This window comes from Zonotrichia leucophrys, chromosome 6 (assembly GCF_028769735.1).
Source record: "Zonotrichia leucophrys gambelii isolate GWCS_2022_RI chromosome 6, RI_Zleu_2.0, whole genome shotgun sequence".
Classification (NCBI taxonomy): domain Eukaryota; kingdom Metazoa; phylum Chordata; class Aves; order Passeriformes; family Passerellidae; genus Zonotrichia; species Zonotrichia leucophrys.
Window position 1 is genome coordinate 30,633,859 of NC_088176.1, and position 24,771 is coordinate 30,658,629.

General features: G+C 41.9%; 1 protein-coding gene across 9 annotated transcripts in view; it reads left to right on the forward strand.

Annotated features, from left to right (window-relative positions):
• PCDH15 (protocadherin related 15) overlaps positions 1-24,771 on the forward strand; it is a 634,585-nt gene that overhangs the window by 156,192 nt on the left and 453,622 nt on the right. For all 9 annotated transcript variants that reach the window (XR_010440717.1, XR_010440719.1, XR_010440716.1 and 6 more), the window contains exon 3: positions 3,923-4,000. The gene's annotated coding sequence lies outside the window, so the exon portion shown is untranslated. The remainder of the gene's footprint in view (positions 1-3,922; positions 4,001-24,771) is intronic.

Genomic DNA, 24,771 nt, shown 5'->3' on the forward strand with positions numbered 1-24,771 from the left:
CATTTTGTTCCTGAGGCCTCTCAGCTTCTCAGGAGGAAAAATCCTAAGGAAAGAATTTTCCATAAAAGATGTCTGCAACACTCAGGTGGTCTCAATGTGCTCTGGGAAATTGTCTTTACTCCCAAGAATTTCATGCTGAGGACAGTGGGAATTCTTTATAAAGCCCCCCTCATCATGGCCATGCTCCTCTCTTTAGGGCAGGGCTCATTTTCCAGTTTGCAGCAGGGTCAGAGGGAGCATCAGCACATCCTGGGGTCATCTCCGCATCCTCAGGGCTGGCAGCTCCTGCTGCCAACATCCTGTAATTAGTGTTTGGGAGCTGAATTATTTAGTGTTCTGTGTTTCATAGCTGCTGAAGGGATGGATTTCATTTGCTGCCTCAGGAGCTGGTTATTCTGTGTCTGAGTAGGTGGATATTCATGGAGAGAGCTCTTCGCTCACTGCCCTTGCACAACCCAGATTTGTTTCTCCTACCCAAGGAACAGATTCTCTCTCTTGAGGAAGGGAGAGCCATGCAAACTGTGTTTAAAGGATGTAAAAAGGGTTGAGTTTTTTTTATTGCCTCATCTCCTGGAGAGTGAAAACATTTTTATCATGAAATGCCACAGTGCCTTATCCCCTCTCACAGTTCCACCTCTCCTGGGCTGTTCTCAACAACAGGCTCTTCACAAGGCTGAGATCAATGAAAGAAAGGAGTCTGTGGGCCTTTAGTCTTTCACTGATTTAAAGTCTCTCACAGTCACATTAGTTTAAGTAGACACTACAGAAAAGTGAAAAGAAAACCTCTGTGTTAAACTCTGTATAGTCACTGAGTGACTCTGGAAAAAGCATGGGTTTTAATTCCAAATCTATTTTATTTCCTACAAGGCCTTAATGTTATTATTTGTAGCTATAAAAACATGGCTGACCTAGAATAGACTGTATTTTTAATCTCATTAAGAAAAAAAAGTCATTATTTATGGTCTTGAATTAATTGGGTGATTAGTTTTGTTTTCAACATGACTTAGGTGACTCTACAGTGACTTTACAAGTGAAAGGTAATCCTGCAGTGTGAGGTCTCAGAAAGATACAGCAAAAAAATGTTCATTAAAAGTCACTACAAATGTGAAAATTACATGAAACTTATCTAGATCTTGTTTGCTTTTAGTTTGAAACTGTTTTTTTTTTTTTTTTTAATGTAGCCTTAGTGTAGCACTGTTCTGGTGAGTTTTGGTTTGGTTTTGGTTGGCTTTTGTAGTCTGGTTTTTGTGCCCATGGTCAAAACCCCTTTCTTAAAGCACATTAAGGAGAAGCCATTTTAATAACTTTATTTTGGCTGTGAATCTCATCATGTGTATTCAGTAGGCTGACTCTTCCCTTTGTATTTGTTTTAGAAAAGAGCAGGGCAGATCTTTATTTTTTTTAGTTTTTCAAAACACAGCCATGTCTATTAAAATTAATTAGAGTTGAAGGTCAGGGTGTCAGTGCTGCTGGAGTTGTTATGACACATTTTTAGGAGCTGAATCTCAGCAGCATTTAGAATCACAATCAGCAAAATTCAGTGAGAGGAGCTGAGGGAGGATGCTGATTAAACTTCTGCTCATGCTCTTGCCCTTGCACTGATTTGAAAGACAAAATTACCCTAAAAAGGGCAATATTGCAGGGTCAGGAGTGCAACTGGATCCTCATGGGACCCTGGCAACCCAGGATTCTGTGATTCCAGACAGAAATTCTCCAACTCACCAAAATAAACAACCAAACAGTCCTTTCATTCACTTCCTTTGGCTTGGAATTAAATCCCTACTGCTCATTTATGTGCACAAATCAGGTCAGCAGATCATGAAGGGGCTGGAAGATTGAATTTGAATTTCTCTGATCTCTGAGAGCCCTTGCCTCACCTGAGACCACCCTGCTCCTTTCCTCGCCCAGAAAATCCTTCCTTTTTTCCCTCTGTCAAGGACACCAATGAAATTGGAAAATCTGAGTTGAGCTAATAATACATGAAAGAAGTTAAAGAATTTTGGCTAATCAAGACATTGTATTCTAATCTTTTATTGCTGAAAGCTAATCTGGTGAGCTTTTATAGGTTTTTGAGCTGGAATGGTGACTGAAAATGAATAATTTTGTATTACAGAGTGTTTCCATGTGGTTGGGAATGGCACAATGCTGCAGGAGCTGTACCGATTCCAGACTTGCTATTTATTTAACATTTGTTTAAAAAATTAGGTTTCTATCAGGAATTAAAAGGATTGCATTAAAATTAGAGATGATTAGGTGAACTGCTATGCCAGTTATGGGAAATTTAAAAATAGCTGCGGGTATAATGAGCAACTTCATTATATTAATGCAAAATATTTTCCTATCATTAAAAAATTAAAGAATGCTCCAAATGTTATTTTAGCTCCTAGGGAGAAAAAAACCCCAAAATCTTCCTTTTTTTTAAAGCTATTGCTTAGTTTTTAAATGAACTGTTACCTACAAAGTATTTTCAGAGCATTTCACTGAATCTCAGAGAAAATACTCTAAAAAATCATCATCCAGCTTGAAGAGAAAAAACCATTTGAGTTATTTTCAGTCTCTTCCCTCACCACATAATATTAATTTATTAATTGTCAGAAGCAGCTACAAAGCAGTGCTGCACTGCTCCTGCTAATTTTGATTTCCTCAGGAAATGCATTGTTGTTCTCACTTGGACAAAAACCAAAATACGCTTGCTGGAAATAGCTGTGAGATGCACAGATGAGAGGGATTGTCATGGGAACGTTTCATCAGCCATGGCCAGCAGCTCCTGATCCTGCTGGAGTTTCCCTGTGTGCTCTGAGAGAATTCCTTCCCTCCCTGCCCTTCCCAAAAACAGGAGAGTGAAGCTGTGTCTGACATGGGGACAACAAGGCCACACACAAAAATAAATGATAATTCTTTGGTGGGGTGAGATAGCTTTGTGTCCAAGCACAGACATGCTGAAATTTGCTTTTTGTTCTCATTTTCTGCCTCTAACATTTCATGGGGACTCCTCAGGAGCAAAGGGCCACCACCAAGTAGTCAGGAGGGATTTTTGGTGTCATCCAAACTCATTGATGAGTTTTTCCTCACAGCCAGGTCCCCACTGCTCTGGGGCAGAGCCTGACCTACAGGTTTATGAACTCATTTAAGGTTTGTGCAAAAGCAAAATAAACTTTGCTTCTTGTTCTTTCCTCAGCCTGGCTATAAATGCAGCCAGTGTCCTTCAGGGGGCAAGATAGAGAGAATATCAGGATATTCCTGCCTTTAAAACTAGGAAAAGCCTAGGAAAAGCCAAATTAATAAAGAGAAGTTTTTTGGCCCTGGAATTCCTCCTAATTCTCAGTTTTACAGAGCTTTAGTCACATACCTGCTTGTGCTGTGTGCTTTGCCTCATCCAAACTCAGTGCAGCATTAAATATTGTCTGTGTGCTTATGAATGTATAGAATAATGGGAGAAATAGAATTATGACAGTGATCCATGGATGTATTTTGGAAATCATACACAAGCACAGGGAACCATCAATCTAGTCCTGCAACAGTTTTCAAATTTATTGCGCCTGTGTAGTGAAAATTTGAAATGAACTCATGTATTTTAAATCACCGTGTTTGGCACAGCTGGGCTTGTTTTGTTGGTGGTGTGGTCAAATGACCTCAGAAAATACTTATTTTGAAGTATATTCCCTCTTGCTGAAATCAAGGCTGTTACTTGAAGGATAGGTGGGAGAATACACTCAAAGGCATTAGTTATAAATCAAACCAATCCTTTCTCTGCCAAGCCTTGATTTATGCACGTCAAATTAACTTTTCCAAACTTGCTGTAATTTATCTCAAACATTGGGCTTCTCAAAAAAAAAAAAAAAGGGGGAAATGAAATGTATTTGTGCTGTGCACTCAAGGTAAAATTTCTGAGTCAGTATTAATCAGGAGCAATGTGTTCCAGGATGAAGGGAACGTAATTCAGCACATTCCTTTGGAGCAGCAGTTGTTCTCCTGGCTGACAGAGTGACCAGAAAAAATGGTAAGAAAACTTCTTCTTTTAACTGGAAAGTGTGTCTTCAGTTGTCTCCCTCTCTCTTTTTTTCTTTTTTCTTTTTTATCTTTTTAATTCACTCCATTAATAATTTGAAAATGCATATTGGGAGTTGCGATGGCGAAGCGTTGAACAGATAAAACAGGTAAAGATTAAATTGTTTAACTGGAATTGTGCAACAGTAAAGAAAAGTGTGATGGTTTATTACCTCCACAGGTATAACTAATGTGTCATTTCTGCTGTTCTGCATGTACAAAAAATAGTTCTGGGGTCTGGGATAGATTTATTATCCTCCATTGATTGCCTCATTCTGTAGCAGGACGTTTCTGGCAGTAAAGCAGCAGAACTGTCACATCCATCATGATGTGTCGGAGATGTGTCAGGGCTGGGGCTCTTTTTTGAACTTTACTGCTCCTGAGAAATGTAGCTGAGCATTATAGGCACAAGTCTGACATTTCCAAGATGAAAATCAATCTTTTTTTATGTGGTGATTCTCAAAGCAGACTTGAGCTTTGATTGCACAAGAGGTGGTTTCACACGTTGGGGGATACAACAGGGACACCAAATAATTTGGGTAACAGATCTGGCAGGTGTTCTGTAATGAATATAAATTGGAGAAATGATCATAGAAAAGATACTTAAGTCAAGATGGCACAGCAAACATTGATCTGCTGCTGTCACAGCTGGGAACCTGAATGTGTTTCTTTTGGTTCGTGTATTTTCTTGTATTTCTCGTTAAAGCTGTGGGGATTAACCAGGTAAATACAGCCTACTGTGAATTTATATCTCATATTATACCATATTTAGTGAGGGGAAAAAAAAGAAAAATTGTTAAAATAATTGCTAAAAGCATGAGAAGCAATGAGAGGTCCTAATGTCCAGGAAGGTAGGGCAGATGAAACACTTTGAGCTTTAAAATGAATGCCAAAAAAAGAGATTCAAGCAATTTATGTAATTGTAAATACCTTGAAAAAAGAAAAATCATTGTATCAGAGTTCCAGGGGCTCAGCACCTGGGCACTATGGTGTTATTGTAGACAAAAAAGGGCATTTTTGTGCTGGTGGCTTTGTCTAGAGGCAGCAGAAACCTCAGGAGAAGGGCACCACAGAGCCACAAAGAGCCAGACAAGCAGAAATTTTTAGATGCTGGGAGTATGATGATAAAATATTTTGATGTTGGGTTGTTTCCCAGGGAAGATGTTTGGAAGTAATGAGCAGAGCAGTCTTGTTTTCTCATATTCTTTATTCAGGGAAATATCTAAAGAAATAAGATGATGGTGTGATACTCAGTTGTCCCCTTCCAAGAGGAAGGAGCATGGAAATTCCATGTAGTGGCCACTTCCAAAGATCAGTTCAAGATAATCAGTTGCTGTTGAAATCTGGAGGTTTCAGCTTGGTTGTTTGTCAATTTAGCCACTCAAGTGTGGGCTGATTTTCCCCACAAATAATGCCCTGTCAGCCACAAGCCACTGACTCAATTTTGTTAAGGAGTTTAGCAAGGCATGAAATGCATAATTAGGGGAGGAACGGTTTCATCCCTTTGAGTTCCTAACAATTATTTAATTTAGGACAAACAACCAAAGTCCCTGGAGCACATGAGTAGTCTGAAGTTTAAACAAGATGACAGCTTAGATGGATCAATAATTTCTCATCCCTACAGTTACTAATAATAAAGTGAAGAAAGAAATATTGGCTATTTCCAGGCTAAAGGCACAGAGAGGAGCAAATCCACTCCAGAGTGGACTCCATTAACACAGATTGCCTTCAGCCCATTAAGCCTCAGCACTGAGCTGCTTTAAGTTTTGTTTCTAGAAGTCTGGAAGCCAAGGAATTAAACCCACCTGAGTTCTAAAAGCATGTTTTCTGAGCCTTAATAGAATGACACTTTGTTCTTACTTTTGTGTCTCCAGTCATGCAGGAAATTAGAGGACTGGCTTCTTCCTGCAGACTTTGGGTTTCAGGCTTCAGGCTCAATTTGGCAGTTTATATTGCTCAAATTGGCTTGTAAATGAGATATTTGTTTCTAAAGTATGACTGATATCAACTTGCTTACAAATACTTACAACGTGGGCATGTCTCTCATTTGATTCTATAATTATATGATGGTTTTTCTTGTCAAGAGAGCTCAGAAACTTAATACTGATTTATGTTCCTGAGTTTCTGAAACTGCAATGTGTCATTGCTGAGCATAATTTAGAGTGGCCTTTTTTCTCCCCTCTAATCTTGTACGTGCCAAGCTTGAGCTCATTTGGGGCTGGAATGATCTCAAAAATCATTTAACCCTTGTGGGGGTGTGGTGACAGTGGCATGGATGAGGATGATGATGTCATTGAGGTGTCTGATTTCTTTATGGTTGTCTGAAATGGTTGAATAAATGAGAATTATTAATATTCCAATCATTTGGGTGTCCTGTGGGGCTTTATCTTCTCCTGACACAGCAGGAGGTGGGCATGGATGCTCTGCCTGCCTGTGTCCCAAAGTGCTGGGCTGACACCCCAAAGTCAGCCAGGCCTTGAAGGGATCTGTCAGTGCCTTCTCAGTAAAGTCAGTTCCTCAATGATGCCCAAAATGTTCTTAAAATTTAAAAATGGCAGGTTTTGATGGAATAGAAACTCAAATGATCAGTCTGTCTTGATGAACTTGGAAAAAAAAAAGTAAAAAATCAAGGGACTATCTTCCAACCCAATCCATTCTGGGACTCTATAATTCCATAATTAGTAGATTCTGTGTTGTAATAATACATTGAGGGGTAGCTAAATTTAAGGAACACAGTGGGATGTTTGTTTTCTGTCAGGTTTTCCCTTATATTTGCATTCCAGACCATCTGTAGAGCCCAGGCAAACTGCACTCTGTGGCCTAAAATCTCTGTTGAAACCACTGCATCACAATTCCCTAGTTCCAAGGAGGCTGCCATTGAGCTGATATATTTAACATGCAGATAAATAAATGCACAAATCGGTTTCATATTTTCAATTCATTTTCCCAGCAAAACTAAAATCATGATGGTGAGAATTGATTTCAGATTTTGCATTCATAAATCGATGGGAATATTCTGAACATTGAATTCTCAAGGAATTTCTTCTGAAGCATGATGGTTTGAAAGACAGTTTGTGGGATGTGGAAATGAATTTTTGACATATGTGGACATTATGATCTGTGCTCTCAGGTTCCCAGGATGAAATGAAAATGATGAGCTGATGTGGATCAGGTGGACTCTCTGTCACGGATACTTCCAGTCCCTGACCTGGGATCACAGAAGGAAACAAGGGATGTAGGAGTTTGGGCTATTTGATGTAGGACTTTTGGCTATTTGGGAGTGTGGGATGTAGGCAGGAGTTTGGGCTATTTGGTTTCATTTGTATTGGGAGAATTTTTTTGTTAGCTCGGTGTTAACCATTCACATTTATTTGGCTCAGTGTTGTGATGGTGTTCACAGGGGTTTTTGAATGAGGGGAGAGACGAGAATGTTGACTCCATATTTCAGAAGGCTTTATATAATAAAATTTATTATTTTATGATATATATTACATTAAAACTATACTAAAAGAATAGAAGAAAAAGTTCTCATCAGAAAAGAAAGAAATAACAATAAAGAATAAATAAAGAAATCTAAAGAAATAAAATGACTCTGTGATACTCAGTTGTCTCCTTCCAAGAGGAAGGAGCACGGAAATTCCATGTAGTGGCCACTTCCAAAGATCAACCCTGGGTCTCTCAACCCTGGGACTATTCATTTATTTGCTATTTCATGAATGGAGCAGCATTTTTGTGCCTTCACAGGCTGACTGGTGTCAGAGGGAGGTGTTATCATCAAGTTTTGTCCTTGTGGAAGGAGCCAAATTGTCGTATTGATGAGAGGGGCACGTAGCTGAGGGGAAGTGTTCTGCTGAGCAGCTTTGGTCAGATAAAACAGGCATCCTGCTGGAATGCCAGCCTTGTGCAATGTTCTTTCCTAGCTGCTCACAGGTGGGAAGTGCAGGATGTACACCAGCAGTGATATCTGTTCAGTTTTTCTACCTAAATCCCCCTCCCAGACATGCCTTTAATTCTGAACCGTTTCCATCTCTGGTAAAATTGCATTAATTACTCATATTCCTGTGTTCACTTTGCTCTGAAAAAGAATAAATTTTCTTTGTGTCATGGCACAGCATTCTGGAACAAACAGAAATCCAGGATCTGTAGTGTTTGTGTCATCGCAGGAGATCTTTGAAGCACAGGCTGAAGCAGCAGAAGTGTTCTGCACTCACCGGGGGTGCATTTGTGCCTTGAGGATTGCAAAGACAGGATGTTTTCCCATCCTGCACTGACAGATTTGCTGGCAGAAATATGTAGGGTGGGTCAGATGTCTGTTCAGTGGTGCTGTCACCATTTAAGTTCATTTAGGAGGCAGTGTGAGCCAGCAGGGGCCCCTTGCTACCTGCTGTAAACAAGGGGGAGTGTTGGGTTTTCCTTCAGCCGCTCAGAACAGCCTTTCTGGAACAGCACCATCCAAATCCCATTATATCTGTGTCCATTGAGTGATTTTGGAGCTGTTTTCACTCCAAACCACACTGTCAGAGGTGTGGAGGAAGGGAAGGGATTCTGTTTCCCCCAGTGCTGTTTTGGGACAGAAGGGGTGAATTAAGAACAACCAAAAGCTTCCATGGTGTTGTTTGCCTGATCTTGGAGAAAATGTGTGTGGGGCAGTTGATTGTGGACCTAGAAGGCCAATGGGGTGGCACTGGGGTGGCCACAGACCCAGAGAAGGGCCCTGCTGAGGGACTTCCAGGGCTGTGTCCAGTTCTGGGTCCCCAATGCAGGAAGGACATGGAGGGGCTGGAGCGTGTCCAGGGCAGGGCCTGGAGCCCCAGGAGGGGCTGAGGGAGCTGGCAAGGGGCTGAGCCTGGAGCAAAGGAGGCTCAGGGGGCCCTTGTGGCTCTGCACAACTCCCTGCCAGGAGGGGACAGCCAGGGGGGGTCGGGCTGTGCTGCCAGGGAACAGGGACAGGACAAGGGGAAAGGGCCTCAGGCTGGGCCAGGGGAGGCTCAGCTGGGACAGCAGCAGCAATTTCTGCATGCAAAGGGTGCTCAGGCCTTGGCAGGGGCTGCCCAGGGAGCTTTGCAGTGCCCAGCCCTGCAGGTGTCCCAGGAAGGGCTGGAGGTGGCACTCAGTGCTCTGGGCTGGGCACAAGGTGGGCATTGTGCCCACAGCGAGGGATTTTCCAGCCTCACTGATTTTTGACTCTCCAGCAGGGTTTCTGTGGCAATGAGGAGTTTGGTATTCACAACTGAAAACAAACAATGTGTTTTTAAAAGCCAAAAATAGTTCCAGACGTGGGATCAGTAGTCAAACCCTGAAATGTGTTTTTGTGTTCCTTCAATGCAGAGAGGCATCCACCTTTTGGGTTATTGGCATCTTTACATCTTAATAATTTCTGAATTTTACTTGATTTTTCTTTCAAGGTCAGGTTGGATGGGGCCCTGAGCAAGCTGTTCTAGACAGTGACATCCCTGCTCCTGGCAGGGGGGTTTAATAGAAGATTTTTCAGGGGCCTTCCAATGCATTCCAAGATTCTATGATTGTAGTCTAGTGTTCCATCTTACCAGAGAATAGCTGGTGAGTCAGAGGTAAATATTGCCAAGCATTCCATATGCCACAGTGGAATAATTTATGCTCAAAACAGGCTTGTGGATAAAGATCTCATTTTTGAAGTCACAGCTCCTTCTCTCTGTAAACTGGGGGGTGAAGTGGGGTGTAAATCCCCAGCTGGAGAAACAGGCTGTGCAATTTGCTTGGGTTTGAGGGGCATTGCTGCATAGACAGCTCTGCCCACACAGTCACAGACTGGTGCCATGGAGTAGCAGATACACTTTTCCATCTCTTTTTTTAATCCAACAGGTTTGTGTTATCAAACCTATTAAAAAAAATGTCTTGTTCCTAATGAATGTTTCTGATTTCTTCAGGTTACAAGGACATGGTTTCAAAGTATGAATCAGTCTGTTGAGGGTTGTCTCAAAATTGGATGCAGATTTTGTCTGTTTTGAAATTCAAAAATCTCTCAAGTTTGTCTAAATTTATATACTAAATATATATGTGTATATAGCATTCATGTTATTAAATATATTTGCCTAATATATTTTGCACAGAGAGTTTAAATATTGACTGACCATATACACCCTCAGACCCCCTGCCATGGTATCTTAGAGAAGACTAACTTAAAACTTCATTTAGTCCCAGTTTGTATAAAGGATAAAAACAAAAACAACTTTTTCTATGCCTGATGTGAAATTTCCTGCATTGCCTCAGCTTGAGGTTTACTGATTTCCACATCTGTGATGTCAGGGCTGGAGAAAGGCACCTCATCCCCAACAGTTCTGCAGCATTGTGACACCAGGGGAGGTTCAAATCAGATATTAGGGGGAAAAATATTGGAATCCAAAATGCAGGGAACTCTCAGAACTTTAGGCCTGTAAGCCAAAGCTTAGAATTAAACCCAGGATTTCATCTGAGACCTTGGAAAAGGCTCCAAAACTTAGGTGCTAGAAGTGAGAATGTGGATTTATAGTTTAAAGCAGAGACATGTTAAGCTAAGTAGAGGAAAGTTTAGAGTTTTAAAGATATAGGGAAAAATAATTTCAGAGGTAAACAAGGAGATTAGAATACAATACTGTAGGTTTGTGTGTTATATCATGATTGGCTGAGAAAGCTTACACTGTAACATGGGTCCATAGCATGAAATATTTAAGGATTGGGTCAAAAACATAAATATCCTTGTTAGCAGTGTTTTATTGGTCAATAAATCCTTGAAAGGTCTTGTAACTAAGGTCTTGTGACCTTCTAAACCATGCTGTAACAATGTGAGCCCAACTCACCCTTCCTGCCTATGTAGAAGATACGGAAAATAAATCACAGCATCAAAAACAATTCAGAGGCCCTGTATCAAATTCCATCTAAAATTCCCCACAAGTGAATGGTCACCAAAAAATTCACTGGAAGGGAGTGGTCAGGCACTGGAATAAATTGGACAGGGAGGTAAACAAGGAGTTTAGAATGCAGTACTGTAGATTTGTGTGTCATAACATGATTGGCTAAGAAAGCTTACCCTGTAGCATGAGTCCATAAGATGAAATATTTAAGGATTGGGTTAAGAACATAAATATCCTTGTTGGCAGTGTTTAATTGGTCAATAAATCCTTGAAATGTCTTGTAACCAAGGGTCTTGTGACCTTCTGAACTATGCTGTGACAATGTGAGCCCAACTCACCCTTCCTGCCTATGTAGAACATAAAGAAAATAAATAATATCATCAAAAACAATTCTGAGGTCCCATATTGAATTCCTTCTTAAATTCTCCACAAGTGAATTATCACCAAAATACTCACTGGAAGGGAGTGGTCAGGCACTGGAATGAGTTGCTCAGAAAGGTGGTGAAGTCACCATTTCTGCAAATATTTTGAAGTTTTCTGACTGTGGCCCTTGGGACGTGGTTTAGGGGTGATGCTGGTGGTGCTGGGGAGCAGCTGATGGTCCTGAAGGTCTCTCCCAGCCTGGATGATTCTGGAAGCCATGGCATGGACTTGTCAGGTTTAATTTGGGTTAATTTCTTCAGCTCCCAGGAGATCTCCTGTGTGTCTGGGTGACTCTGCTGGTGCCAGACTGATTTCCACATCCAGACAAGGCAAATTTAAAAATAAAAGTGTAAATCTTGAGCAGCTACTAAATCTATGCAGCTCCCAGATGATCCCAGTGATCAGGCCACTGGAAATATTGGGTGAGCAAGCTTTTCCTTCAGTTTCTCAGGCTGATTGTGCCAAGCAAAGCAATGTTTTTAGGAGCGTGATTTCTCAAGGGCTCTAATTGCTGTGTGCTGAGCAAGGGGGATATTGGATGTAATGCTAAAACTGCTTATTTATAAATTAATGTTATCTATTCAAAATTAGTGCTGAAGAGGGCTGATTGCCATTCCAGTCAGTGGTAATATGTTCCTTGAGAAGTCGTTAGTCATACTTTATTTTTCATTAAGTTGCTCATTTGGTGTTTTGTTTTTTTTTTTTCCCGTGTGACGAATTTTCTTCATTTTTCAAGTTCAACTTCCCCTGAGTTTAACCAATGACTCAATGTTTTATGTGTTAAGCATTGGAATGGGCTGCCCAGGGCAGTCCTGGAGTCACCATCCTGGAAATGTTAAAAAATGAGAGGACGGGGCTCTTTCTGGTGTGGTTTGGTGGGATTTGGTGGAAGGCTGGACTGGATGATCCTGGAGGTCTTTTCCAGCCTTATTGACTCAATGATTGCCTGACTGTGGCAGCACTTCAGGGGATTTTAGAGCTGTCATGTTTTCTGTTTGCATTTCTTTCCTCCCCTTGCACTGTAGACACAAAGCTGAGGCAAAGCCCAGCCTAAATGGATCACTCTCAATCTTCTTCCTAACAAAAGGGTGAGGAGAGCATAGCAGGAAAAAGACCTTTCTGCACTCATCTGAAGCTGCTGCTTCTCTTCAAACTGGAATATTTTCTATTTAAATATTTCTTTTCATTGCTCGTGGTCACTGCATCTGCCCTTACATGGGGGCATTCACCAGGATGAATCATGAAAGCTCAAACTACTTTAAAGTAGATTATTTACTTGTGCTGTGGAGGAGAAATATCCATCTTTAATCAAATTACACATTATCTTTTGTTGCAGGCAAGTAGCTCCTCAGAAAAGAGGTTGGAAAGATTATTAAAAAAAAAAAAAAATCAGCTGCAGTCCATGGTCATGTTTAAGACCAGGCTGTGGTTCAGTAAATCTTGACTCTCATCCTGTTAAACCTGGCAGCAATTGGATTTACACTTCCCAAGATCAGGAAAAAATTAATTCAGAGAGAAGTAATGGTGTACATCCATATATTATGTCACATATATTATATTATATCCTGTATATTATATTAAAAATGTGATAGCAGGGAGAAGAAGAACAAGCCTGTGATCGTGGTGTACGAGCACAGAGACTGAGGCAAGTATGAAATAATGGAAATAATGAAAACAGACAAACTCCATCCTAAAAAACAAAAAAGCAGTGCTGGAAATTAGGTTACCAGCATTGCCTTGATTCACTGAGTTGCCCATGGTCAAAACATTCAACTCCAATATTTAACCACCTAAAACTGGACATAAAGGCAAGAAATACCTGATACGCAGCTAGCAATTTTATTTTTCTCTAAGTGCAACTTAAAGTCTTTTAACCCCGAGGTGTTTTCTACTGAAACATGTGGGCAGGGATGTTCAAGTGCAAGTAACTTCCATCAGTGTGTCAGCAGAGAGAGTTCTTTACCAATTGCTCTTAACCAGGCAGGGGTTTAATACTCTATTAAGGGATGAAATGAAAGTGCAGGAGAACACCTGAAAAAACCACAGATGGCTGCCAGAGAGAAGCAGAAATATGTCTGAGTGTCAGCTATTTCCTGCAGGTTTGCAAGGGGTGAAATGGAGATGGACACATCTATAGCTCATGTGTGGCGTTTTGGGGCAGCATCAGGGCATTAAAAGCAGGGAACTCCTTCCTCCTGCTGCACAGTTTTCCTTAAAAAAACCCTCTAGACTGTGATCTGGTAGAGAAGAAATGGTAAAAAAAAGGGAATATGTTCATTTTTTGTATGAGTTTTCCCAAATTGTATTGATTAAAAAATCAAGGACTGTGTGTGAGTCAATTTTTAAAGAGAGAACTCATTGCCTCTTTGTGACAGAAAATCTGGGGTCAGGTGGAAAATGGAGTTCCTGTCACTGAGGATGGTTTGTTTCAGTGTAGACATTGAAAAATAAGAGACCAACTTAGTAACATAAAATTATCAGGTTAATGTGTTAATTAGACAAGTGGAGTGCCCATCCCTGGAGGTGTCCAAGGAAGGTGTGGACAGGGCACTCAGTGCTCTGGGCTGGTGACAAGGACTCCATTGGAGTCCTTTTTCAACCTAAATAATTCCATTATTCTAAATCCATTTGCTCTTCCTTCTCCTTTTTATTTATTTTTTTAATAATGTACTTTATTTCTGGAATATTTATTTTATAAAATCTGTACCCATTTTCTTTTATCATCTCCTGGCATTTAACAAATTATATGGGGTATAGACACCACTTAGCTCCTCACAAAATTGGAGCTATTTTAGGGTATTTTGTTTATTAAAGAGCTCTGGTTTGGAGGAAATACAATGATTACAGAAGCCTCTGAGGTTTCAAGGAAATGAAAGTACAATATGAGCAGTCTTTTCTGATAAAGCTGGAAAATGACTCAAAATGGTTTGAGCCAGAAATGTATAAAAATGACAAGATTTTCTGGGGCTTGTGATTTTGGCGGCCTGACTGTCTTTATCTGATGTTATTTGGTGTGACAGTTGGTGTGTCCCTGTGTCATGTTATCAACTTGTAGCATTTATTTATTCATTTGAAATAGAAGCATTTTTCAGGACTTATGATCTGTCATGTTTTAAATCCAATAATGCTCTTTATTTACCCCTGGGTTTCTATGTCTTCATGCCACTCAATTGCTGTCTCTGATTGCCTCATCACCTCAGATGTGTGAAGTTTTTGGTCTTGAAGAGAGAGAAGTTTTGTCCATGAGCTATAATTTACTGATGGACAAAAGTTCAGGGAAAAAAATCCAGGAATTTTAACATTCCTCCCATCCTCAATTCTGTAATCAAGGCCTGTATTTTACTAAATCACACACTCAAGTACAAACATGCAAAAATAACTGTGTGTAACAGATTGATGAGTGTGTTAAATGAAAGATTTTAGCTGTAATTGTGTCCAAAACACTTTTTGGTAATGAGTTCTTGGTTACCTGCTGAACTTTTAGGTATGTGGTAAGGTAGAGTTTATCACAATCAAAAATCCCAATCTGTTTTGAAATACCTGAGGGGTTTTTTTCTGAAAATTATAATGTAGTTGTGATCTATGACAGGAAATTTGAACACATGGAGTTAACAGGATGAGACCAAGGGAATATGAAAAGAAGGGGGACAGAGAACATAAAATCAGAATATGTGATGAAAATAACTGCAATTAGGCAAAAAGATAAAAGGGGAAATTGCATGTGATTATAGAAGAAAAATGGTTTAAAATCAAAATAAACTCTCTCCCAAGAAGTCCCTGATCTGCAAGCTTTTGGAAGCCAGGAGCTTGTTTGGGTGAAACAAAAGGAATTTTCTCACAGGAATTTTCCATTGAAAGGATTCTCACCTGATTTTATGTGTTCAAATCTGAATCACACAACCAGTGGAAGAAAATAAATGGAAAAATAAACGTAGCCCTTGATGTAGGGGTTGCTTAGGGGGAGATCTATATGCAAACCAAACTGGTAAATAAAGCAGAAGCTAAATAACAGAATAGATGGAGTAATAGAAAAAGTAATTTGCATTATGAAATCAAGAGTAAATTAGGAGTGTTTGTTTAAATGACAAATGCAGGCACTGGATCGAAGGGAAAAACCTGAAACAGAACATTCCTTGAAGGAAGCAATCAGTGTTGGGCTTAAGCACCCATGAATTGTTTTGGCTCCTGCAGTTTCATGCCTTGGGAAATCTTTTCCTTTTCAGATAATCAGGAGCAGCCATGGCTGTAGTGACACAGTGCAAGAGCACCTCCTGCATGTAGGAATTTCAGGGAGACCCATTCATATTTCCCTATAGAAGTTTCCAAAATCCCAACAAAAACCCCAGCTAAACTGGTGAACCAATGCCAATAATTTTTTCTTCATATCTTTTTTTTTCACTCTGATCTGAGACAAAGCTTTTCCCTCTCTGATTTAAGCTGGAATTGGATCCTTTAGGGAGGACCTTGGCTGCACAGATCAGTGTCGGGGTTTGAGGGCAGCTCCACAGTGGGAAGTACAAGGAAAAGGGAGTTAAAAGGACCAGCAGATCCCTGACCCTGTGGTTGATCGTGAGGGCAGGTGAACAGCTTTTTCTAGCACAGGTGGCTTTGAACTGAGATCCTGGGATTTATTTTCACAGGTCCAGAAGGGAGGAACATGCAGGGCCTGATGGCAAATCTCAATCATCTGTTCCTTCTTTTCCTTTTGGAAAGCAGAACATTTTCTCCTCTACCTGTCAGGTTCTGTGTGATTAATGCTGTTTTCCTGTTCTCTCAGCTCCCACATCTCTTCCTTCCCATGTCTCCATGACATTTCCTTTGCAAGTTGGAAGGAACTTATTATTCCACTTAAAAGCCAAAAAAAAACCCCTCAAACTGTTTTTCCTATGACAGCAGAAACATCAGCTGTGGCTTTGCTTGAAAACTAGTGCATCATTTCCTGAGGATGGATTTCAACTTTCCCATTCCAGATCTCTCTGGGAGCAAGGCCTGGTCTAGTGGAAGATGGCAGGAGGGTTGGACTGGAAGATCCATTGAAATCTTTACAATTTACATACTGGACTTGTTAGACTGGAAGGTCTTTACAATTTACTCACAGGATTTGTTGGTGTCTCAGGATTATTGGTAGATGGCATTCCTGGGTCACACTTCCCAAAGATTTACAGCTGACTGTGTGTAAATAATGGGAGGTTGGTGGGCATGCTGACTGCAGCATATATTTTCTAAAATACACATCAGTGTGGGGTTTTTCCAGCTTAATATGTGGTTCTGTTTCTTTGCTCTTCCCAAAATTTGATTAATCTGATAGCTTGGTACCTTTAAACCATTCTAGGACTCAAACAGGTCCCCATTCCAGCTGTCCTTGTCCTCTCCTCAGAGGCCACAGGAGGCACCACTGGAATCAGAGGTCTCTGTCAAGAAATCTTTGGAAATAGCAGAGCACTTGGAAGTGTTTTGAGTTGTCAAACACCAGCTGCAGACCTGTGGTGGGACCACTGCTTGATCCATAACAATGATATGTTTGCAGTGCTGCTGAGTTTGGACATTGTGTGCAGGATCTGGGAAACCATTTAGGACTTTAAACCATTCTAGGCCTCAAACAGGTCCCCATCCCAGCCGTCGTTGTCCTCTCCTCAGAGGCCACTTTGCTGCCTCAGGAGGCACCACTGGAATCAGAGGTGTCTGTCAAGAAGTTTTTGGAAATCAGTGGAGCACTTGGAAGTGTTTTGAGTTGTCAAACACCAGCTGCAGACCTGTGGTGGGACCACTGCTTGATCCATAACAATGATATGTTTGCAGTGCTGCTGAGTTTGGACATTGTGTGCAGGATCTGGGGAAGCTGCTGGATGGATTCTGCACTTCCATTCCCCAGCTGAGGGGTTAGGAGCAGCTAACCCTGTTCAAAGGCTTCAGTGGGTGTGCCATGGCAGCAGTGGATTTTTGCAGGAAACCCTCTTAGAATCGGGGCTTGAATTGGTGTGGTTTTATAGACAAGTGACAGACACCAAAATTTCATAGCAGACAGTGCTCCTCTGGTACAGGAGCAGCAGTGAACCCCCTGCTGCTGTGAGGATTTACTGAGAATGTGTGATTAGAAGGGTTTCACATGTGCAAGAACCCTGAGTTTGAATCTCCCACTTGAGGCAGGGGCTGTCTCCACCTGCTTGCTCACATGTCAGAAGAATTCTGGTGTGTTATAGAAAGAGCTGTAGTTGCAATAACAGAAGGATTTTTGCCTGTGGACAGAATAGGAATGTCAGTGAAATGGACTTGGTTCTCCAGCCAGATCTCTGTTCTCTTCCTTTGCACACTGTGTTTTAGGCCTCAGGGGCCACATTTTCAGAGAATATATATTCATATCCTTCCCTTGGGGCTTTGATGAGTTACAAAGATCATGAACTGTTTTATGAACTTAGCTGAGTATTTTTGGTCTTTTCAGGGTTGTGTCACAGCCGTATCATTTCTTGCCATCATGTTTTGTATGAGTTCTGTTTCTCAGAGAAGCTTATGTGACACTTGGGGACATGGTTTGGTCATGGCCTTGGCAGTGCTGGATAACAACTGGACTCAGTGATGTTGGAGTTTTCCACCCTAAATAAATAACTCCAGGTGGAAGCACACCAGTTTAAACTCAGATTCTCATTCTCAGACTGTCTTACTTTGATGTGTGCTGCAATTTACTCACAGGCTTTGTTGATGTCTCAGGATTATTGGTAGATGGCATTCCTGGGTCACACTTCCCAAAGATTTACAGCTGACTGTGTGTAAATAATGGGAGGTTACTGGGCATGCTGACTGCAGCATATATTTTCTAAAATACACATCAGTGTGGGGGGCTTTTTTTCAGCTTAATATGCAGTTTTGTTTCTTTTCTCTTCTCAAAATTTGATTAACCTGATAGCTCGGTACCTTTAAACTATCCCAGCAGCTCAGACAGATTGCAGATGCTAAACCTTATGTTCACCTCATAAAAATATTACTGAAAATTATTGGCAACATCTGACTTGAATGTAGCTGTATCTTGGTCTGTTTATATTCTGTGAAACTCAGTGGGATCTAGAAAAGCAAAATCTAGGAAATGCATAATCAGTAGTTTTTGAAGTTAAGAGCACCAGCATGGGCATCTCCCCTTATGCTTGGCTTTTACTTTTTTTTAAATTCTTTTTTCATAAGTTACTGCTGAGTGGGAAGAATTTCCAACCCCTTTCAGATAGGGCCCAAAATATCATTTATTTGTTTTGCAACCCAAATATCTTCTGATTTGCCTTCCCTTGGCGTGGTTTTTATCCATTGCTACGCAGCCTGCTCACCCTTAGGGTCATATTGGTTATATTCTTAGGGATATATTGGTCTATATCCACTCAGTTCAATTGGAATCACTTCCCACGTATCAGGAAACTTCCTGTGTGCTGATCCCACCCCAAACTAGCTCCATCCTTCTGTATTTTTACCTCTAGCCATTGTATAGGAACAGGTGATGTTGAAAGAGGAAAAAAAGAAACTCTCTTGGACAGATCTTCCCACATAAAACATGGGGCTGTTCTGTGGTGGTGTTTGTCCATGTCTTGTGGTCCAAAGAATTGGGTGAATTCAGGAATTGGGTGAATTTCTGTCTATTTGTGTTTCTGCAGACCTTTGTAGTGTGATCCCCGTCCCTGGAGGTTTCTAAAGGACATGGAGAGGTGGCTCTTGGGGACAGGAGTGGCAGTGCTGAGGGGAAGGATTTGCTGATCCTGGAGGGCTTTCCCAATCCAGACCATTCTGTGATTCCATGATTAATGATCTCTAACAAGTCAACTGCTTTATTTCTGAGCCCACAACATGGTGCTCGTAAAACTTTATAGAGGTGTCAGTAGCTTTGCTGGCTTGGGGAAGGTTTTTTTTTTTTTTTTGCAACAGTGGCCACACTGTTAATATGGGTAATTTAAAGGTTCATTAAATCTGCCTTGATAGCACAGTGCTGGCAGGGAAGAACAACAACTATGATTGCCTACAGTTGTCTTGAATAACACGTTCCTATGGTATTTGCTGGAAAGTTGGGTTGCCAAAATGGAGGGAAGTACCCTCAGAGAGCTGGGGTGTGTCTGTAGCTCTTGAAAATAAATCCCTCCACCTCCTGCCCCTCTACAACATAACTGAAGTGATAATGGCTATCACTTATTTAAAGAAACCTGGTATGAAAAAGCTGATCTGTTGGGAGCTTGGAGAATTCTAATTGACAAAATCAATAAGCTCCCAGCTAGAATAGCACCTCTCTTTTTTTCATTTCCCACAATTGCATAGCAGGGAGTGATTTATCACCTGGCTTCCTGTTTTTAACAGTTTTTCCAATACTCCTTTCTCATTGCTATCCCCAAAAATGTGCCCAGCTGCTCCGAGACAGAGAATACATGAGAGCTATAAATACTTTTAAAGTCTTTTGTTGCTTTATTATTTCAGGAGTAGCAATTTGAGACTGCAGGTCAAATAGATGCTGTTGTAACCTCTGTCTGCTGGCTGCTCCCTGGGGCTGCTGTGACAGGCTGGACCCTCCTCCCTTTCACTGAGCTCAGTGGAGTGTGTGGCGCCCACACTGCAATTGGAATGGACAGGGCAGCATTTCACACCTCCTGCCTCTCAGCCTGAGGGACTCTCTCTTCCTAATCAAGTTCTCCTGCAGAGTCAATAAAAATGTGGTTGTAGGAAGCACTTGACAAATCACAGGTGAATGTTAATCCTGAGAGGTGAACTTTCATAGAGCTCGGTGGTGATTTCAAATTGGGGAATAATGAACATTTAGACAAGTCTGACATTCACATGGCATAAAGATGGGCTGGAGACCCTCACCAAGGGTTGCTGAGTAGTTATTAAAGTCCAAAGCAGCTGTTTCCAGAGGTCAGGCCTGTGAGGCCACTGTTTATTCACAACTATGATGTGCAAACAATGAGAAGTCACATGAATCGATCCTTAATCACTGCAAAACCCAGGAAAGCAGATTGAGTGATCTCTGAAAGCATTTTTGTTTGAAAGAGAGTTAAATATGCTGCTAGATTTGTTTGTCTTGTCTTAGGAAGTCTTGATTAGATAGAGAAGATAGACTGTCCATCATAATGGGTTTCCCTACTTAGCCAGTTACAGGCAGTGCAGACCATGGAAGAAATCAAAGCAGCATGATGAGATATAGCACTGAAGATGACATTTTTAATAAATGCCCATGCTTTCAATTATTTTGTTATTTATAGTCAACTGATTTGGAAATTATTCAATAACCTCCTCCCCAAAAAAAAACCCCCAAATCATACAAAGCAATCTCTATCTAGAATGTCTTATGTCTGGAACTAGTTTTGTCTGCCATTCTGTCTCCACTGGATATTGTGCTTAGGGCAAGTCTGTGCCTTTGTTCTCCTTTTAGCCCCAGGCTGCATCATTCCCTGAACTGGATCTAGAAACTCTCTGGTCCCCAAGGATTGAAGAGAGTCCCATCTTGCAGAGGGCATGCAATGATTGGGGTTGAGTCCCACCACAGGGTTCCTCAGCTGTCAGGAGCTGTCTCCTAGCCCTGCTTGGCCCCACACAGCTGTAGAATTCTTTCCTCTTCCATCAGCAGAGGGGATCAGCACTCAGGACTGCTCCCAGCTGGAGAATAACCCTCGTGCATTGGGCTCCTGCAGAAATTAGCAAAACTGCAGATATTCTCAGAGGGAATCAGTTTGGTGCTGCTATATTTGTCCCAGAAGCACGGTCTTAATTTAATGGGACTTCAGGGAACTGAATTCAGGAAGGATTATATAGGATTATATTATATATTATATGTTATATATTATATGTTATATATTATATAGCAGGGGTTGAACTGTAATCAAAACAAATGGAAAAAAAAATAACAAAAGGAACATGAAAAATTACTCTGGTCATTATCTAAGGGGTGGACATCTTCCCAGTGCAACAGCTGATGCCATGGGCAGAGGTACAGGACAAATTATGCAAATTATGGATTATCCAGCACTGGCCTGGCTACCAGAGTTTATTGCTGTCCTGGTGCCAGTCTTGGGAAACTCCTGCAGGATGTTTTCCCTCACTGTGCTGGAAGTTAGACCTCCTGTGCCTCTTGGTAAGGTTTGGTGATGGTTTCCTCATTCAGTGCTGGAGTATGTGTGTGCTCTGGCATGGAATTCCAGCCCTAGCCACTTAGAATCATTTAGATGACAAAAGATCTCGAAGATCAGCCAAGTCCAGCACTGCCAAGGCCACCCATTCCCCAAGTGCCATGTGCACGTGACTTTTAAATCTCTACAGGGATGGGAACTCCACCATTGCTCTGGGCAGCCCCTGCCAAGGCCTGAGCACCCTTTGCATGCAGAAATTGCTGCTGCTGTCCCAGCTGAGCCTCCCCTGGCCCAGCCTGAGGCCCTTTCCCCTTGTCCTGTCCCTGTTCCCTGGCAGCACAGCCCGACCCCCCCTGGCTGTCCCCTCCTGGCAGGGAGTTGTGCAGAGCCACAAGGGCCCCCTGAGCCTCCTTTGCTCCAGGCTCAGCCCCTTGCCAGCTCCCTCAGCCCCTCCTGGGGCTCCAGGCCCTGCCCTGGACACGCTCCAGCCCCTCCAGGGCTCTCTGGCCAGGAGGGCCCAGAACTGGACACAGCCCTGGGGTTCCTCAGCAGGGCCAGCCCAGGGGACAGGCCCTGCCCTGGGCTGGCACAGCCAGGGCCCATTGGCCTCGTGCCCCCTGGGCTCCTGCCCAGCCCTGGCACAGCCCCCAGGGCCTTTCCCCAGGGCCCTTTCCAGCCCCTGTGCCCAGCCTGGAGCTGCAGGGCCTGGGCTGAGCCAGGGCAGGACCCAACAGTTCCATATTAAATTCCTCTCTAATGCATTCTGGTGTGGAATCCTCCTTCCTGTAAGCATCAGGGAATGATGATTTCGTTCATGGGAAATTATGATGTCTTGGCATGGTATTTTGCTGTTCCATAAATGTGTAAACTCTTGTTAAATCTTCAAAATCTAAGCCCCAGACAGGCAGTGGGTTGACAACATTATTCTCTTAGAGCTGCTGTGCTGTCAGCAGCCCTTTCCTGGGTGTTGTCTCCTGTCAAGCACCTGAGAAAAAGCTCTTGGAATGGGCTTAAGGTGTGATGTTCCTACAAATATGATTTTCATGGTGTGCTGCAGGTATTTCTCAGCTGTTTCCCAGTGTCTGTTTTCTGTTTTCTTGGCTTCTCCTTATCTCCCATTCCTGCTGTGGTTTCCCATAGCATGAGGTACCTCCTCTGACAACCTGCAGCAGCTCTGAAGCCCTGGGCTGCTGGCCAGGTTTTTATTGTTGTTCTTATGAACTGTTAACTCTCCTTTTTCAAAGGTGCATGAAGGAGGCAGACCTGGAGGCTTTTACTTGTACAGCTCTTCTGTCTTTGGTTTCTCCTGGCAACGCTTTGTTCTCAACATATCGTGTTTGTGTGAAAAGGGGTTTTTATTCCCTTTTTATTCCCTTGGTGCTGGTCACAATTCTGAGCAGAGTCTTTCACCCTCCCACCCCTCACTGTGCTCAAATGCCTGTTTCTGAAATGTGAACAACAAATACTTGGTAAAATTTAAAGATGACACATTCAAAGAACTCAGGAGTAAATTAGAAGTATAATTCTCTGTTATTTTAAAATGTTATATTGTATTTCCATAAGTGTCATCCTAATATACTTCAAGAACTTTTTTGTTCAAGGTGTTTCCAAACAATGGAATTTAAAAATTATTGTAAACACAGGATAGTACCCTTAGTATTCTCAATTTCAGTTAGCAAGGAAAAAATACAGGTTTTCCATTGCTATTGCCAGAGATGCTGTGGTTGCCCCTTAATCCCTGGAAGTGTCCAAGGCCAGGCTGGATGGGGCTTGTATCACCCTGGGATAGTGGAAGGTGTCCCTGCCCATGGCAGGGAGAGGCACTGGATGGTTTTAAGGTCCTTTCCAACCCAAACCAGTCTGGGATTCTATTATTATATTCCTGCTGAAATATTTGATAGTTGTTTCATCCTAATGCTTTGTCACTCTGGTGTGGAATTGGATTTCCTGTGTTCATTTTGTGGTCATAATCTGCAGTATTTCAAATGCTGTTGCCTTATTCCATGTGCAGGTGACTTCTGTGGCTATTTGGGCATAGAACACTTTGTTCTGCTACAAAGTGTAGTTGACTCCCTTTTTTCCTTGGGGATAATGGATAATCACATCAATACACAATGAGAAATAGGTCGAAGCTGGTGGGTTTTGGTGCCCTTTCTCTTGCTGGTTCAGCTTTTCCTGAGGTCTAGGGCTGGGCAGAGTGGTTCCTGTGGCTCCCCACAGATCCCAGCCATGGAGACCATGTGGTGTTGTGAGGTCCCCAGGATGAGGTAAGAGATGAGAATTTGACTCCATGGTCTCAGAAGTTTTTATATTTATTATTTATTTATTATATTTTTATTTATTATTTATTCTAATATAAAAATAATTTATATTATATTCTAAAACTATATTAAAGAAAGAGAAAGGATGCATCAGAAGGCATAACAAGAATGATAATGAAAGCTCGTAACTCAGAGAGTCCGACACAGCTGGCTGTGATTGGCCATTCATTAAAAACAATTCACATGTTTGGATAAACAATCTCCAAACCAGATTCCAGAGCAGCAAAACATGGAGAAGCTGAGGCTTCTCCTTTTGCCAGGAGAAGAAATTATGGCAGAGGGATTTTTCAGAAAATGTCATGGTGACAGTCTTCCAGCGATTGTCTGACCTCGGACCAAAACCAAGCCAAGCGGTTAATGAAAAACCAAAAGCCACTGAAGGATTGCTGCTGCATGTCTCCAGGCCTGAAAAAGGGAAAAAAGAAACTTCTTGCTTAAGCTAACAAAAAACCCAATCTGGCTAAGCAACAAAGTATGTGCTGATCTTCGTCACACCGGGAACGCAGCTTTGAACAAAACCCGCACAGGAAATCCAAGGAGGAGCACCAAGGTTCCCACCCCTACTCCAGACCCACCTCAAAGCTCCAGCAGCCACTTCTGGCCATAAAGCAGAAGATTGGGGAATAGAATATCATCATAAAATCACCTGAACACCACAGGGGGGTTTTGAAGCACATGTTGAGTCACTCCAGTTGGAGTCATGCAAGGAGAAGAAAGGGATTCTCTGCTTCAAGACAAAAAGCACAAAAAAAGTAAGAGCCCAGTCCTCCTTTTGTACAAATGAACAGCCTGCAAACTCCAAGAAATGCTTTTCCAGCATTGTTGCCTACCAGCATTTCTTCTGAATGATGCAGCACAATAGGAAGTAACCAGATGCAATTTTTTTCCCCTCTGCAGTCCTGCAAACTCCTCTCCGTGTGCCCATCGTCAAAGGCAGCAGGAGTTTCACTGTGAGAAACTTCTCCAAGCTACAAATTCAATCCCCTGGGAGGAAGTTCAGCACTTATCAGCATCTTCCTCCTTTTT